We start from the raw sequence: 17,601 nt of genomic DNA, 5'->3' as shown, positions 1-17,601 counted from the left end.
TATAAATGGCAAAAAACATTTAAAATGAAATGGCTATAGATTTGATTATAATGCAATTGACAAAAGAAATTGCTTTCTTTGTAACAATATTTTAAGCTAACATTTAGAATTCAAAATGAAAGTATATCAGATTAAGAAAGCAATTAATTAGTTCTCTAGTGTCAGTTGTACCTGGGATTCCAATGGGGAAATTACAATTGATTTTTATTTATTTATTTTTTTTATTGATTATGGTATCACATAATTGTCCTCATCCCCCCATTCTCATCCCAAACCCCTCCCTACATATGCCTTCACCCCCCTGTTGTCCATGGCTACTGGCTAGGCCCATATGCATTTACACAAGTCCTTCGGTTGATCTCTTCCCCTTAGCCCCACCCTCCCCTACTTTGCCTCTGAGGTTTGAGAGTCTGATCACTGCTTCTCTTTCTTTGGGTCTGTTTTTGTTCATCAGTTTATGTTGTTCATTATTTCCTCTAGGTGTGTGAGATCATGTGATCTAAGAAATACCCTTATAAGAACCTAAACTGAAACAAGCCATAATGGTTATGCTGAGAGGCAAATGAATCAGTCTGTAGTGAGTTCCTTTCTGGGCCAACAGTTCTTTTGAGTCCCAATATCAATGTCAAATAGTTCCTTATGTGTACATGTCAGCCATGTTATTTCAGATCTGGTTGGTGGACAAATGGTGGTAATGCAGGTCTGACTGTCTCTGGTTTGGTCCTGGGCATCCTTCAGCAACATGCAGCTGCTGACTGCTGGTATGGCGAGGTGTCGTCAGCATCTTCCATCTCTGAATTGTTTCTCTTCTGTCTTCATGGCTGGAGCACTTCTGTCTATTCCTCTCTGTTACAGGATTCCAGATGGTCTCGGAGTTGTTTTCTGAAAATATACAAACATATTCTCGACCAAAAGTTAATAAAGGAATATTTTCTATAAATTTGACTTGGGATCCTTTTTCATTCCCACCCCCATCCCTCCCTGCCCCCAAATGATTTTCCTCTGGCTTGTTTTGAAAGTTAAATGGCAATTCCTGGCTTTTTCTTTCGCCATTAAAATTACCACTCGGTTTTACTATCTAAGTATCTTTTTTTTTGTTCCGTATTCCCTACCCCCATTTCCATTTACCTTCATGAATATTCATTCCTCCTTCATTGCCTTTTCTTCCTGTAATCTGTATGTCCCCTTTAAGATTCTTTTTCATTTTTCAATTACCTTTTATTCTTTCTGTTTTTCCTTCTTACCTCTATACAATCCTTCAACTTGCAAAGACCCTATGCAACTTGCATGAACTTTCTGTGACATCCATGAACCTCTGTGTCTCTCTTAGTCACTTTCCGTTTTTAAAATATTTTTTTACAGAGAGGAATGGAGAGGGATAGAGAGCTAGAAATATTAATGAGAGAGAAACATCAATCAGCTGCCTCCTACACACCCCCTACTGGTAAGGTGACCAGATCATCCTGCTTTTGGGGGGACAGTCCCAATTTTCAACAATTTTTCCCACGTCCCGTGACATTTAAAAAAAGTCCCAATTTTTTTTTAAAACACCGCGGGACGTGGGAAAGGTGATGTGCCCACAACCAAGGTACATGTCCTTGACCAGACTCGAACCTGGGGCTCTTCAGTCTGCAGGCTGACACTCTATCCACTGAGCCAAACCGGTTAGGGCCATTTTATGATTTTTAACCAATTCAGAAATAACTAACTTAAGAACAATTTATTTTCTTCCAAGTTAAGAAAATATTGTGTTAACTTATACTTTTTATTATCAAAAGCATATACTTTTTTTTTTTTTTTTTTTTTCAATTTAGAATTGCTCCAGCCATGAAGACAGAAGAGAAACAATTCAGAGATGGAAGATGCTGACGACACCTCGCCATACCAGCAAACAGCAGCTGCGTGTTGCTAAAGGATGCCCAGGACCAAACCAGAGACAGTCAGACCTGCATTACCACCATTTGTCCACCAACCAGATCTGAAAAAAACAACTTAGAATTCTAAATTCTTATAAATTTTAATTTTTAATGACAACTAAAAATAATAGATTTCATAATTTTCAGAGACAGGTTTTTTTCATTGACAGATACACTCACCTATTTAAAGAGGCATAAAGAGATAAGGTGACCTTGACAACTTCTAGAAGCTGGGAAAAGGCAGGGGGCTATCAGGCCCAGCAGCTTGCATTTAAAAGCACCATTTTAGCCGAAATCGGTTTGGCTCAGAGGTAGAGCGTCGGTCTGTGGACTGAATGGTCCCAGGTTCGATTCCGGTCAAGGGCATGTACATTGGTTGCGGGCACATCCCTGGTAGGGGGTGTGCAAGAGGCAGCTGGTCGATGTTCCTCTCTCATTGACATTTCTGTCTCTCTATCTCTCTCCCTTCCTCTCTAAAAAAATCAATAAAATATATATTAAAAAAAATAAAAAAAAAATAAAAAAAAATAAAAGCACCATTTTATTCCCTTCACACGCAAGGGGTGGGGCAGTCACTCCAGCTGCGCGCACAGCCTGTGCGGGGTTTGGGGGTGGCATTAATTTCCCCATTGTTCCCTGGGCTAAGGCAGTTCTCCAACCTCAAGGAGGAAGATTTAGAGTGTTTAAAAGACTTCTTTCCTTGTGAGTTTTACTGTCTGGGAGGGAAGTAAATACTTTCCCCCCACTTTGAACCACTATTCTCCATCTTTCTGAGCAGAATTTTTATGATGCCACAACATGGAAGCTTGCATGCAACAGACCATATCACATTGACCAGGTCTTTGGCAAAGCAACTTCAGCTGCAACACGTATAGTAGTTTAAAGCAGCGTTTGCCAACCTTTTGGACCTCACGGACCACCAGTGGTCTGCGGACCACCGGTTGGCAACTGCTGGTTTAGAGAACTATTTAGGGGCCATTGCTCTTCAAATCCCAAAACGTACAGGGGCCAAGCTGTGTTACAATTAAAAAAATCATATTTTTCTTGGCCATTGGCTCATAACCACAGGTGGACCATTCGTGGCCAGAATGCTACCCAGGGGGTTGCCACTTAGTATTGATATGGAGGCCCCATGCTTAACAGTCAAGGTTTACACAGTAAATTACAACTAGACAGTCAGGAAGGAGCAAGCAGCTCTATAGCAATGTGGCTCCTCTGCAAGTTTATTCAAGTAATACTATTTCAAATCAAGAACACAACCAGCAAGACACCCCACAAGGGGTAGGCAAGAAGAAAAGCAAACAATACACCAAAATTCAAATGCCAAAACCAAAAGAGGCCTCCGACCACATCCCACACCTGGGAACAGGGGTTTTTCTTAGTCCCTGAGCCGTGCTGCCTCCATGAAGTGCCTATTGGTTCCCAGATGGCGGGGCAGGGGCTCCTGGTGTGCACACCAGACATTACCCAGCTTTGAAGTCCATTGACTCCCAGACACCCGTTTCCTTTCACCAGCAAAGTGTTTCAGGTGGCTGATGCCTTGGGAGGGAGAGCAGGACACCCATGAGTTGAAGAGCTCTTGGCAGCTGCTAGGAAGTTCCTGCCATACCTGTCATGGAGTCAGCCTGCCACAACCCTCTGGGAACCCAGGCTGGGCCCACTGGGACTTACCAGGGTCCACGTATCCTGGCTGGCTCACCATATCTTGCATTTACCAGTGTTAACCATAACCCAAGTTCAGGAGCCTGGGGCCATTAAAGCCAAACTCATGAGACAGATGTTGATAAAAAAGGAAGGTGGTTTATTCCAGTGCTTGACAAATAGGAAGATGGGGAGGCTCTTGTCACAAAGTCCATCCCAACATCTTAGTGCAGGCTGGGCTTTTCGTGAGGAAGGAGAGGGAAAGCAAACAAAGATATCAAGGGGAGGGGACTGAAAAGTTCTCTGCATCCAGCCCTGCACAGTCCATTCCAATACATCGTGAAGCTGGTCAAGTGATGGCCTGTGTGCGTCCTCCTGGTCTTGGTCCTCCTGGTCTGGGTCCTCCTGCCTCGGTCCTCCTGGTCTCGATCCTCCTGGTCTTGATCATCCTGGTCTTGATCCTTCTCGTCTGGGTCCTCCTGGTTTGGGTCCTCCTGGCCTCAATCCTCTTGGTCTCGATCATCCTGGTCTTGGTCCTCCTGGTCTCGATCATCCTGGTCTCGATCATCCTGGTCTTGGTCCTCCTGGTCTCGATCATCCTGGTCTCGATCATCCTGGTCTTAGTCCTCCTGGTCTCGGTCCTCCTGTCTTGGTCCTCCTGGTCTCGGTCCTTCTGGTTCTGTTTCATCCTGGTCCTGCAGTTTATAATTTTAATTTTTAGTGACAATGAAAAATTATAGATTTCATAATTTTCAGAAACAGGTTTTTTTCATTGACAGATACACTCACCTATTTAAAGAGGCATAAAGAAATAAAGTGACCTTGACAACTTCTAGGAAGCTGGGAAACAGCAGGGGGCTATCAGGCCCAGCAGCTTGCATTTAAAAGCACCATTTTATTCCCTTCACACGAAGAAGGGAATAAAACTCCTGGAACTGGGATTATTGAAGGTCAGAGTCTGTATCTTCTGAAGTTAGTTGCTAGGATTTTTTTTTTTTTTTCATTCTCACCCGCGGATATATTTTTCATTGATTTTTATAGAGAGCACAAGGGAGGGGGAGAGAGAGAAAAAAAAAAATCAAGATTAGAGGGACACATTTATTGCCTCCTGCACGCACCCCAACAGAGTCGGGTTGAAATCTGCAACCCTGTTACGTGCCCTTGACTGGAAATGAACCCGTGACCCTTTGGTTCAAGGGTGGACGCTCTAACCACTGACCAGCACCAGCCAAGTCAGTTCCTAGAAGTCTTACACCAGCATGCTGTTACTCTACAAGCTACATATTAGTCAGAGTCAGCATTTATACAATTTGAAAAGGATGGCAATTTCTGTGGAAAATTAAATAGTGGTGGAGATGAGACATGGAATTGGAATAAGAGGGTTAGACCCACCTATTTTAGAAAGAATAACTGAATAAAGATTCTCAAAAGGGAAAATTTGCATGAAGAAAGGTCTCAGATCAGTGCCAGCCTGGATGCTCCAGGTGTGCCCAGCGGACACCCAAAGGCCAGTAGTACTGGGCAGCTTCTGCTGTAAAATGAGCAATAATCCCCATCCTTTCCTTAGAAACTCTCTTAAAGCCAATGCCGTGACAAATGACAAAAATTGCTTACATATGTCTTGGTTATGTCCTACACAGTTTGAAACAATATTGGATTTTGAAAGATAATTCCTACCATTACTCTGTTTAGGTGTCATATAATTGAGGAAAACTCTATGTCAGTAAATGTAGATAAAAATCAGAACCTACCAATGTATTACCCCCAGTACTGGTACCCAACCCTCCACACTTCCTATTTCTCCTATCGATATGGAGAACATGACGCCAATGCCAAAGACCTCAGGAGCGGGAGTGGCCACTGGCCTGGAGAAGAGGCTCAGTGAGGAAGGCCCCATAAGACAGGCGTCCATTGTGCTTCCTGGGGCTGTTGGCATAGGCTTAGGAATGGATTTGCCATGAGAGAAGAGATCCAATTCATTTCCCTCTTATGGTAACTAGGCAACCATTTCATGTACTTTAGAAATTATGTATTTGAAGAAACTGTACTTTGGAATTAATGAAAATGAAAATTTTGGAAAAGATACAGAAAGTAAATGTCATTTTCTACGTGTTATAAAGCACGGTGATTACTTTTAAAGACTAATTTGATAATAACTTGCTGTGGAGGGTGCCTTCGGATGATACCTAAGAGGGTGGTGAATACAGTCCAGAGTAAATTCCTAGCTTTTAAAAAAAATTTTTTTTACAAACCTTAACACAACTGAAAGATCAGATACTTAAAACATTTCTACCTTACGGGATTTCATAAAGTGAGAATCATGATATCAAATAAGAGAGACTTGAATTTACTTTAAAAGGTAAAAAACTGAAAAACATTGATGCTCTAAGAGTTGTTAATGGCTAATGTCTGTGTACCTCCTCAAAATAGATGGCAGCACACCAATGATTCTAATAACATGGTCTGAGAGACTCTTGTTTAGGAAACTTTTTGAACTCAAAATGCAGCTTTGAGTGAGGCGACGCTTCCCACTCCAAAAGTTTCAAGAGTTGTGCAGAACTGTTCCCACTCCAAACAGCAGGATTCTGTACAGAATGCAGTAAGCTTGTTTTCTGAAAAGAAATAACTAGGGGTCATCACAGAAGATGGAACTGAAAACTAAAGTTATGCCGTTATGAAATCGTGTCTAAGAATTCCCGAGAGCATGCATGCCAGACAGAGTTCTGAATGACCATAACCTAGAACTCCAGTATCCATACCAGGATGGGGGCCACAGTGAGGGCCCACACCAGGCAAGTGGCTGGAACTAAGACCGCTGGTTAAGAGCAGCATCCTGGAGAGCTTGCCCCTCTGTGACAAGAGCACTAGGCAGCCCACATCCATGGTCTCAAGCCAGTCTGTGCCTTAGGAGCTTTGTGCATGAGAAGGGGACTCCTCTGAGAAATTAAAATCCCATGCATTGGTCATATGGTTTGAAATTCTGAAGGCCAGATATTATTATAAAAATGGGTCCTGAATGGGATGGAATTCCCAAAAGCTGTGATAAAAGCAGATGCACAATCTCCCTAGGGTACACTTTTATGAGTAAAGACACATGGAATGTCTAAAAAAACCAATGCACCTTGCTAAAGATGTGCTCACAATTAAATCTATAAACTGCATGAGGAGATGATCCACTGTGAAGTACAGCCAGGATACAATAAATTGGAGATTAGCACCCCAACAACTTGAGATGACAGAGAATCTACATTAATAAAAGAGAAATATGCAAATTGACCATATCTCCAGGATACCTGCCAGCCAATCAGAAGTGTGTATGCAAAGTAACTCAACAAAATGGTGGGATAATTTGCATGCACAGGCATGGAGCAAAGACTGAACGCTCTGCCTGAGTGAACACTGAATACTGAAGACTGAAGACTTCATTATGGCCTGGGTTCTGGGTGCTGGAAAAAAAACCATTGCCAGAAGCCAGGGAAAGAAAAGCCTATTGCATGAATCTTTATGCCAAGAGCCTCTAGTAAAATAATCAAGAGACAATAAATAAGAAAACACAAGAAGGTAAAGATGGAAGGAATTGGTTGCTTAGTAAAGGAAAGGGAAGCTAGAATGTAAATAGACGTATTCATACAATTTATTAATTTGTAATGGATTTCAAATTGAAACCACAAATTGCAGTTAAGTTTCAAGTTTTTTTGATTGTTATCCTTTGGAATAAATTACCTGTAGCGGTGATGGGACCTGAATTAATGCAACTCTCATAAGAGTATATTGAAAATCACCTGATGGATTTAATTTAGATAATAAATGCATACACTTTTTATAAATTTTTGAGGTGCTACATGAAAACATTTTCCCATAGAAATGTTTTTCTAGTGTTTAACTTTTTTCTAATGCTCAAAATAATACTTCTTTCTTATTTGAGACAAATTCTGAAATATAGAAAAGAAGAAAAATATGCATAGTCTCACTACGCTGAACGATGATTAACATTTTAGTACATACCCTTCCAGTTATTGCTGTACAGTGTGTTCTTCTGGAGGTGAATTTTTAGAGAAATACAATGTAGTGTACCCTTTATGTTATAAATTTACATTTTGGCATAATTATTTTCTCCTTAACAATCAAACTTGTAGATAAAATTTAAGTGATTACATAATATTTCTCATAGATATACCATTTATTTCATATTGCATGTTTAAATTGCTTCAATTTTTATTGTTAAAGCTATCTAGGAGATATTTTTGCATACATTTTATAGGTTGATTATGTTCTTAGGCTATATCTAGGGATTTATATTTTATTTTTTATTACATTTATTGGGGTGATATTGGTTACTAGGATCATGTAGATGTCAAGTGTACATCTCTATGATACATGATCTGTGTATTATATTGTGTGTCACCACCCAAAGTCAAATCATCTTTTGCCACCATGTATTTAGTCCCCTTTACTACCCACAACTCCATTCCTTCTGATAACCACCTTACCATTGTCTGTGTTTGCTTACCTGTATGAAACTTCAGAAAAGGAAATGAAAAATAAAAAAAATGAACAATTCCTTTTGCAATTGCAACCAAAAGAATAAAATACCTAAGAATAAACTTAACAAAGAATGTGAGAGACTTACTAACTGAAAACTACAAAGTATTATTTAAAAAGATTGAAACAGACACAACAAAATGCAAAAATAATTCATATTCATGAATTGGAAGAATCAACATGGGTAAAATGGCCATATTACCTGTAGTAATATACAGATTTAATGCAATCCCCATTAAAATCCCAATGCCGGAGAATCCAAGATGGCTGCTCGGGTAGACACCTAGCTGCAGCCGCACGCAACAATTTCAATAAAATACAACTAAAATATAAAATGGACATTACCCAGAACTACAGGAAAGTCAACTGACTGGAAATTCTACAACGAGAAGCAAGGAGAAAACCAGAAGGAAGCACGGAGGAGCTGTAAAAGCCCAAGGTACGGAGACACGCGGCGCGCGCGGAGAGGACGGAGCCGGAGAGGAGGGAGGCCGAGTGCCTGGCGGGCGTTCCCTAGCGGAAAGGAGATAAACACTCGGACTGTGCTGGGCCCCCAACTGCTCTGAACCCCCGTTCTAGGCCATACCCTGGGGACCCAGGCTCACCCATAGGGAGCTGGGCTGTAAGGCGGTACTCGGGGAAGCAGCGAAAGGAGGTCCCAGAGGCGCGCACACAGCGCGCAGAGAAGGGCCGGCCGGCTGTGCCGTAGGACTGCCCTGGCGGGAAGGAGACAGGCTCCAGACTGCTCTGAACGCCACCTCCAACTCCACTTCCAACTGAACTGAACCCCAGTTTCGGGCCCATTGCGGGAGAGCCTACACTGTTTGGTAGCAGGTGAAAATCGAGGGCACCTTTCTCTCAGAGGCGCTTGCAACAAGTACTGAAGGACCCTGAGTCTCAGGAGACGCATAGGGCGGGGCTGACGGAAGCCTAGGCTGTAGGCTCCACCCTGAAACCCCGCCCAATCAGGAAAGCTGCCTGCGAAAATGCCTAAACCAAATAGATCACAAACGAAAGAAATGGAGGACAAAAAGCGACTGGATATAGAGTTCAAAACCACACTTATAGGGTTTTTCAAGAGACTCCTAGAAAAGGCCGATAAAATAAATGAGACCTATGAGGATATGAAAAGGGATCAACAAGAAATGCTAAGGGATCAACAAGAAATAAAGAATACATTGTCTGAAATAAAAAATATTCTACAGAGTCCTAAAAACAGAATAGAAGATCGCAAGAATCAAGTCAAAGATTTGGAACATAAAGAGCCAGAAGACACTCCTCTGCAGAAGCTAGAAGGCAAGAGAATCCAGAAAATTGAAGATAATGTAAGAAACCTCTGGGACAACTTCAAACGATCCAACATCAGAATCATGGGGGTCCCAGAAGATGAGAGAGAGCAAGATATCGAAAACATACTGAAAGAAATAGTGATAGAAAACTTTCCCCACCTGGGGAAAGAATTGGACTTACAAGTCCAGGAAGCACACAGAACTCCAAATAAGAGGAATCCAAAGAGGACCACACCAAGACAAATCATAATTAAGATTCCAAGAGCAAAGGACAAAGAGAGAATATTAAAAGCAGCAAGAGCTAAGCAGGTGGTTACCTATAAAGGAGCACCTATACGATTGTCAGCTGATTTCTCAACAGAAACCATGCAGGCCAGACGGGAATGGCAAGAAATATTCAAGGTGATGAATAGCAAGAACCTACAGCCAAAAATACTCTACCCAGCAAAGCTATCACTCAGAATCGAAGGTCAGATAAAGAGCTTTACTAATAAAAAAAAGCTAAAGGAGTTCATCACCACCAAACCAGAATTATATGAATTGCTGAAGGGGGTTCTTTCAGAAGAGAAAGTAAATAAAGATAAAAATTATGAACAACAAATACGTAACTATCAACAAGTGAATCTAAAAACCAAGGAAATTAAAAAAAAATCTGATGAACAATATTAACTGTTGAATATAATATTGTAGAATCAGAGGTATGGAAGGGGAGTGAACTGATGATTCTTGGGGAAAAGGGGAGAGGGGAATGTGGGAAGAGACTGAACATATAAACTGTGCACCTATGGATGAGGACAATGGGGAGTGGGGAAAGGGCAGAGGGTGGGGTGGGAAGGGGGGGGAAAGGAACACTTGTAATAATATGAACAATAAAAATTTATTAAAAAAAAAAAAAATAAATAAATAAATAAAATCCCAATGCCATTTTTTAAAGAAATAGAAAAAAAAGTTTCTGAATAGCCAAGGCAATACTGATAGAAAAGAATGAATCCAGAGGATTCATGCTATGTGATCTCAAATTATACTATAGAGCTATGATCATCAACACAGCATGACATTGGCAGAAAAACTCTCATAAATATCAATAGCACAGAATTCAGAGCCTAGAAATAAAACCACATGTATATGGGCAGTTAATTTTCAACAAAGGAGCCAGTACTACACAATGGAGAAAAAAAAAAAAAAAAAAAGACTTTTCAATATAAACTAGAGGCTTGGGGCACAAAATTTGTGCCCCGGGGGAGGGGAGAACCTCAGCCAGGCCTGCACCCTCTTCAATGCAGAACCCCTTGAAGGATGTCCAAATGCCTCTCACAATCTGGGACCTCTGGCAACCTAACTGTTGACCTGCCTGCCTGCCTAATTGCTCCTAACCCCTCTGCCTGTCTGCCTGATCGCCCCTAACCATCTCTGCCTGCCTGTTTGCCCCTGACCACCTCTGCCTGCCTGTCTGATCACCCCTAACAGCTCCTCAACCAGCCTGATCACTCCTGACTGCTCCCCTGCTTGCCTGATTGCCCCTAACCACCTCTGCCTCAACCCACACCTAGGACACAGAATTCCCTCCTCTGGTTGGCTGCAAGCATCCAGGACCTGGGCTGGCTTCACCTGGGCTGGACACAACCTCAGGGGTCCCTGGGCAGGTGGCTTTGCCCAGGCTGCAGCTGCAGGCACCTGGGACCACGGGGCGGGCATCTTGCCCCTCTCTGGGGCCTCAGCCTAGCTGGTCCTCTCTCCTCTCTCCCCAGTGTTGAGTGTCTGAGTCTTTACTGCAAGACAGTATGAGGGTCTGGTGACCATTTGCATATTAGCTCTTTATTATCTAGAACACATGTGTCAAACACAAGGCCCGCGGGCCAAATCCAGCCCTCCAGGCCTTGCAATGTCGCCCGCACTGCGTTGTCATCACTGCACTCCGCTGTCAGTTTATGACATTGTCAGTTTATGACTGTTCAGTAAACCATTCGGCCTGCGATTTAGGCTGGATTTTAGATTTTGGCCCCTTCTCTGATTGAGTTCGACACCCCTAATCTAGAATATAAGATTATATAGGATGGTGCTGAAAAATTTAGAAAGCCACAGGCAAAATAATGAATGTAGATTTCAGTTTGTTCTCATGCACAAAAATGTATTCAAAGTGGACCAAGACCTAATTATACAATCTGAAACAATAAATTATAAAAAAGAAAACATAGGTAATACATTTATGGGACTTGGTTGTAGAGAACACTTAATGAGTTTGACCCCATAGGAAAGGGAAGAAAAGGCAAAAATCAGTGAATGGGGTCGTATCAAATTAAAAAGCTTCTGCACAGCAAAAGAAACCAGCCAAGCAAAGAAGCAACTGACCAAATGGGAGATGATATTTGCAAACACAGCTTCCACAGGGGTTAATCCCAAGGTATATAAAGAAATCATAAAACTCAACACCAAGCAAACAATCCAATTTAAAAATGTGTAGAGGACCTGAACAGACACCTCTCCCAAGAAGACATACAAATGGTCAGCAGATACATGAAAATATGTTAGGGAAATGCAAATCAAAACTATAATGAGATCGCACCTCACACCTGTTAGGATGGCTATTAACAAGACAAATGGTAAGTGGTGCAGAGGTTGTGTAGAAAAAGGACTCTCATTCACTGCTGGTGGACCTGTAGACTGGTACAGCCACTACTGAAAACACTATGGCAGTTCCTCAAAAAATTAAGAATAGAGTTACCGTATGACCCAGGGAATCCCTCTTCTGGGTATCTAACTGGAACCTTAAAAATGTTTATTTTTAAAGATAAGTGCACCCCGATATTCATCACAGCAGTATTCACTTCACAGTGGCAAAGACAGAGAGACAAGCAGTGTCCTAACCCTAACCCTAACCCTAATCCCTAACCCTAACCCTAACCCTAATCCCTAACCCTAACCCTAACCCTAACCCCTAACCCTAACCCCTAACCCTAACCCTAACCCTAACCCTCTCTCTCTTTCTAACCAATGAAAAATGTACACTTCAGGGAGGATTAAAGAAAAAAAAAGATCATGTGCCACCATCAAATGGGATTTATTCTGGGGATGCAAGGGCAGTACAATATCCACAAATAAATACATATGATACACCACATAAACAAAATAAAGGATAATAACCACATGATAATATGAATAGATGCAGGAAAAGCATTTAACAAAATCTAGTGCCCATTTATGGTAAAAACTCTCAGCAAGGTGGGAATAGAGGGAACATACTTCAATATAATAAGGCCATATGTGACAAACACACAGCTAACATACTCATGGGCAAAAACTACAAGCATTTCCCTTAAGAACAAGAACAAGATAGGAATGTGTGCTTTCATCACTTTCATTCGATATAATACTTCAGGTTCTAGTCACAGCAAAAACGGGAGAAGAAATAAAATGCATTGAAATTAGAAAAGAGGAAGTAAAACTGTCATTATTCACAGATGACATGGAATTGTACCTAGAAAACCCTGGAGACTTCACCAAAAAGCTCCTTGATCTAATAAACAAATTTGGCAAAATAGCAGGATACAAAATTAATCTTCAGAATCAGTGGCATTTTCATACACCAATAATAAATTCATAAAGAGAAACTAGGAAATCAACCCCACTTACTATTGCAACAAGAAAATAAGGTATCTGGGATTAAATGTAACCAACCAGGTAAAAGACCGCACTCGGAAAACTACAGGGCACTCCAGAAGGAAAACGAGGATGACATAACTAAGTGGAAGCATGTACCATGTTCATGGATTGGACGAATTAACATCATTAAAATGTCCACAGTATCCAAAGGAATCTATACATACAATGCCACTCATGTTAAAATATAAATGGCACATTTCACAGATCTAGAACAGATATTCCAAAATCATATTTGGAACCAGAAAAAGACCTGAAATTGCCTCAACAACCTTGAGAAAGAAGAACAAAGTTGGAATGATCATAATACCAGATATCAAACTATACTACAAAGCTTGGTATTTGGCATAAGAATAGGCATACAGACCAATACAATAGAAAAGAGAGCTCACACCTTTACGGACAATTAATATTTAACAAAGGAGGAAAGAGCATAGAATGAAGTTAAAAGAGTGTCTTCAATGATCAGTGTTGGGAATATTGCAGAGGAATAGGCAAAAATTGACAGACCGCCAACTTACACCATACACAAGGATAAACTCAAAATGGATAAAAGACTTAAATGTAAGTTGCAAAACCATAAAGATCCTGTTACATAGGCAGTAAAATCTGAGACATCTCTTGCACCAATATTTTTGCCAATATATCTTCTAGGGCCAGGGAAACAAAGGAAAAAATAAACAAATGGGACTACATCAAACTCAAAAACTTCTGCACCTCAAAAGAAACCATCAACAAAACGAAAAGGGAAAACATTGTATGGAGAACATATTTGTCAATAATATATCTGACATGGGGTAAACTTCCAAAATATGTAACTTATGCAACTCAACATTAGGAAGACAATTCAATCAAAAATGGGAAGAGACCCGAAGAGACACTTCTCCAGAAAGGACCTACAGATGTCTAATAGATAAATGAAAAAACAAACCAAAACCAAAACAAAAAACACAAAACTCCAAGTCACTCATTATCAGAGAGATGCAAATTAAAACCACAATGATGTACCACATCATACCTTCCAGAATGGCTGTCATCAATACATCAATAAACAAGTGTTGGTGAGGATGTGGATAACAGGGAACCCTCATGAACAGTTGGAGGAAATGCAGACTGATGCAGTCACTGTGGAAAACATGTGTGTTTCCTCCAAAAATTAAAAATGGAACTGCCTCTTGACCCAGTGATCCCACTTGTGGGAATATATCCTAAGAATCCTGGAACACCACTTGGAAAGAATACATGCACCTCCCTGTTCATAGCATTGATGTTTACTGTAGCCAAGATGCGGCAACAGCCTAGGTGCCCATCGGTAGATGAGAGGATAAAAAATGTTTTGGTACATTTACACAATGGGGTACTACATGGCCATAAAAAGAAGGATTTCTTACCTTTTGTGACAGCATGGGTGGACCTGGAGATTGGTATGCTAGGTGAAATAAGCCAGTTAGAGAAAGATGAATACCATATGATCTCACTTATATGTGGAATCTAATGATCAAAATGAAGTGATGAACATAATAGAAACAGAGGCATGAGTACATGGAACAGACCAACAGCTGGTAGAGGGGTTGGGGGAGGCCGGACTGGATGAAAGAAGGGGAAGGTATTAACCAAAGATCATACATAACCCATTGACACAGACAACAGTGTGGAGATGGCCAGGAGGAATGGGGGCTGGGGCTGGGGCTGGGTGGAGGAGGGCAAAGAGGGGAGAATGGGGACAGCTATAAAAGTGTCAACTATAAAATTAAAGTAAAAAGAGTTACCTTTTAGTTCTTGCTAAGTGTAAAATTCAGTGGCACTAAATTTATTTATAATGCATGCAACCATCACTACTATTTCCAGAACTTTTTATCATGCAAGTGTTGGCGAGGATGCGGATAAAGCAAACCCTTTTATTTTTTTCTTATTTTAGTGTCATTATGAAAATGAGAAAATAATTTTATATTTCCCCAACTAGTTATTGTTTTTAGAGACCTTCATTCTCTCGTTAGTAGTATCAGATTTCTTTGGGTCCCATCATCCTTCTGTGGGACGGACTTGTTTTCACAATTTTGTAGTGCAGCTTTGCAGGGGATGAATATTTTCAGATTTTATATAACAGAAAAAGTCTGTATCATTAAAAGATTTCCATGTTGACAATTTCAGCCCTTTATAGGTGTTGCTCTGCTGTCTTCTTGATATTTTGAAAAATATTTTGTATCACCATTTCCTCCTCCTCCACCCTGCTTTGGGGATTCCAATGATATATATACTAGTGGCCCTGCACACGAATCTGTGCATGAGTAGCTCGCTGCCACTTGCCTCAGCTGGCTGTCCTGCCACCACTGCTTGTAGCTCTCCACCCCATATAACTCACTGCCCCGCCTTCCTGCTGATCAGTCGTCATGTGATGCATCCCAACCAATTTGCATACTACCGTATTATAAGCATAGATTGGGCTGCTCTAAGTTGGCCCATAGTTCACTGATGCTCTGTTATTCTTTTTTATCTTCTCTCTTACTTTGTGTAGTTTTTTCTGTTATATATTTAAGTTTACTAATCTTTTCTATGTATTTAGTTGACTGTTAATCACATTCCCAGTTTTCTTCTCAAGTGTTCTTTCATCTCTGAGAGTTTGATTCATGTATTTTTATTTCTTCCCTGTCCCACCTTAACATGCCCATACTTTCTTATATGGTTAGAACAACTCTTTTAATGTCCCTGTCTGCTGTCATCTTATTTCTGGGTCATGTTCAATTGGTTGATTTTTCTTCTCATTATAGATAATATTTTCCATGCTCCTTTATGTATCTGGTAGGATTTCTTTCTTTCTTCCTTCCTTCCTTCCTTCTTTCCTTCCTTCCTTCCTTCCTTCCTTCCTTCCTTCCTTCCTTCCTTCCTTCCTTCCTTCCTTCCTTTCTTCTTTCCTTCCTTTCTTTCTTCCTTTCTTCATTTCTTCCTGTCTTCTTTCAAAATAAGCATGATGTTTATTTTTCAAAATTTACCTTTATTGTTGAAAATATCACAGATGTGCCCTTTTTTCTTCTGTTGATCCCCTCTACCCTGCTCCTGCTCCCTGCCCGTTATTTATTTATTTATTTATTTATTTATTATGAAAGACATTGTGAATCTCACATTATTGGTGCTGTATTTGTGTGTGTGTGTGTGTGTGTGTTTGTGTGTGTGCATTTAATATATTCTTTAGTTTATTTTCAACTGGTGTGCTGCAAACAATTTTAAAACATGTAATACCTGACTATTTAGCCTTTCCCCTTAGGCTGTCAAATAAAAATGGTAACAGCCAACAAATCAATAGCCATTTGGGGTGAATGAATAAAGATTATATCTATTAGTTTTGTCAGATAGGCAGAAAATACATTTTTTAGTATGCTGCAGGATTTTTGTAATTAGTTTATGTGTTACATGAGATGAAAATGGTTTTAAATCTCTGCTTTTATATTTTAATTGTAACCGCAGTTTGGTCCTGGGAAGAGGTGAGGGTAACTTCCACCCACTGGGCCATCACCTTGGATCTCCACCTCAGAGAACTATTTTTAAAAGAGGAGGACAGCCAAGACCGGTTTGGCTCAATGGATAGAGCGTGGGCTTGGGGACTGAAGGGTCCCGGGTTCGATTCCGGTCAAGGGCATGTACCTTGGTTGTGGGCATATCCCCAGGAGGGGGTGTGCAAGAGGCAGCTGATCGATGACTCTCTCTCATCGATGTTTCTAACTCTCTATCTCTCTCCCTTCCTCTCTTTTACAAAATCAATAAAACATATTTAAAAAAAAATAAAAGAGGAGGACATTTCTATAAAAATACAAGATATAAAATCTTAGTGCAATTTAAGCTTTGGCACTTGCAGAAGTATAAATGCTACTGATTTACAAGACATCTTTTGAAAGTTTTAATTTCTTTTAAACTTACTTAGTTTCATAAATTTTAAATATTAAGCTTTTAATTTTGTTTCAGACCCCTCTTCAAGATGCAAATATTGGCTGAAACAAAACAGCTCACTATTAAAATTTTAATACTTTTTGGCCAATTGTGGCTGAAACAAAATATTTAACATTTAAAATGGATTTTTTTTTGTTTCAGCCAAGGAGTTATGAATCATAAAGGTTCAATATGTTTAATATTTAAATATTAAGCTATTTTGTTTCATCCAATGAAGGCTAAAACAAAAATAATGTTTAATATTTAAATCTTAAACTTCTTTGTTTAAGCCAGTCTTTGGCATTTTCAAGAGGGGGCTGAAACAGAAAATTAAGAGCTTATTATTTACAACTTACAAAACTAGGTAAGTTTAAGAGAAATATAATTTTATTTATTTTTAAAAATCTTTGTTTAAAAAAAAATGTTTTTATTGATTTTAGAGAGGAAGGGAGAGAATAGAAACATCAATGATGAAAATCATTTATAAAAATCATCAATAATAAAAATCATCAGCTGCCTCCTGCACACCCCCTTCTGGAGATCAAGCCCACAACCCAGGCATGTGCCCTTGGCCAGAATCGAACCTGGGACCCTTCAGTCCACAGGCAGACGGTCTATCCACTGAGCCTAACCAG

This window comes from Pipistrellus hanaki, assembly GCF_964339955.1.
Source record: "Pipistrellus hanaki genome assembly, chromosome: 1".
NCBI classification, from domain to species: domain Eukaryota; kingdom Metazoa; phylum Chordata; class Mammalia; order Chiroptera; family Vespertilionidae; genus Pipistrellus; species Pipistrellus hanaki.
The sequence above is the reverse complement of the archived record's forward strand: the minus strand, read 5'-3'. Positions refer to the sequence as shown.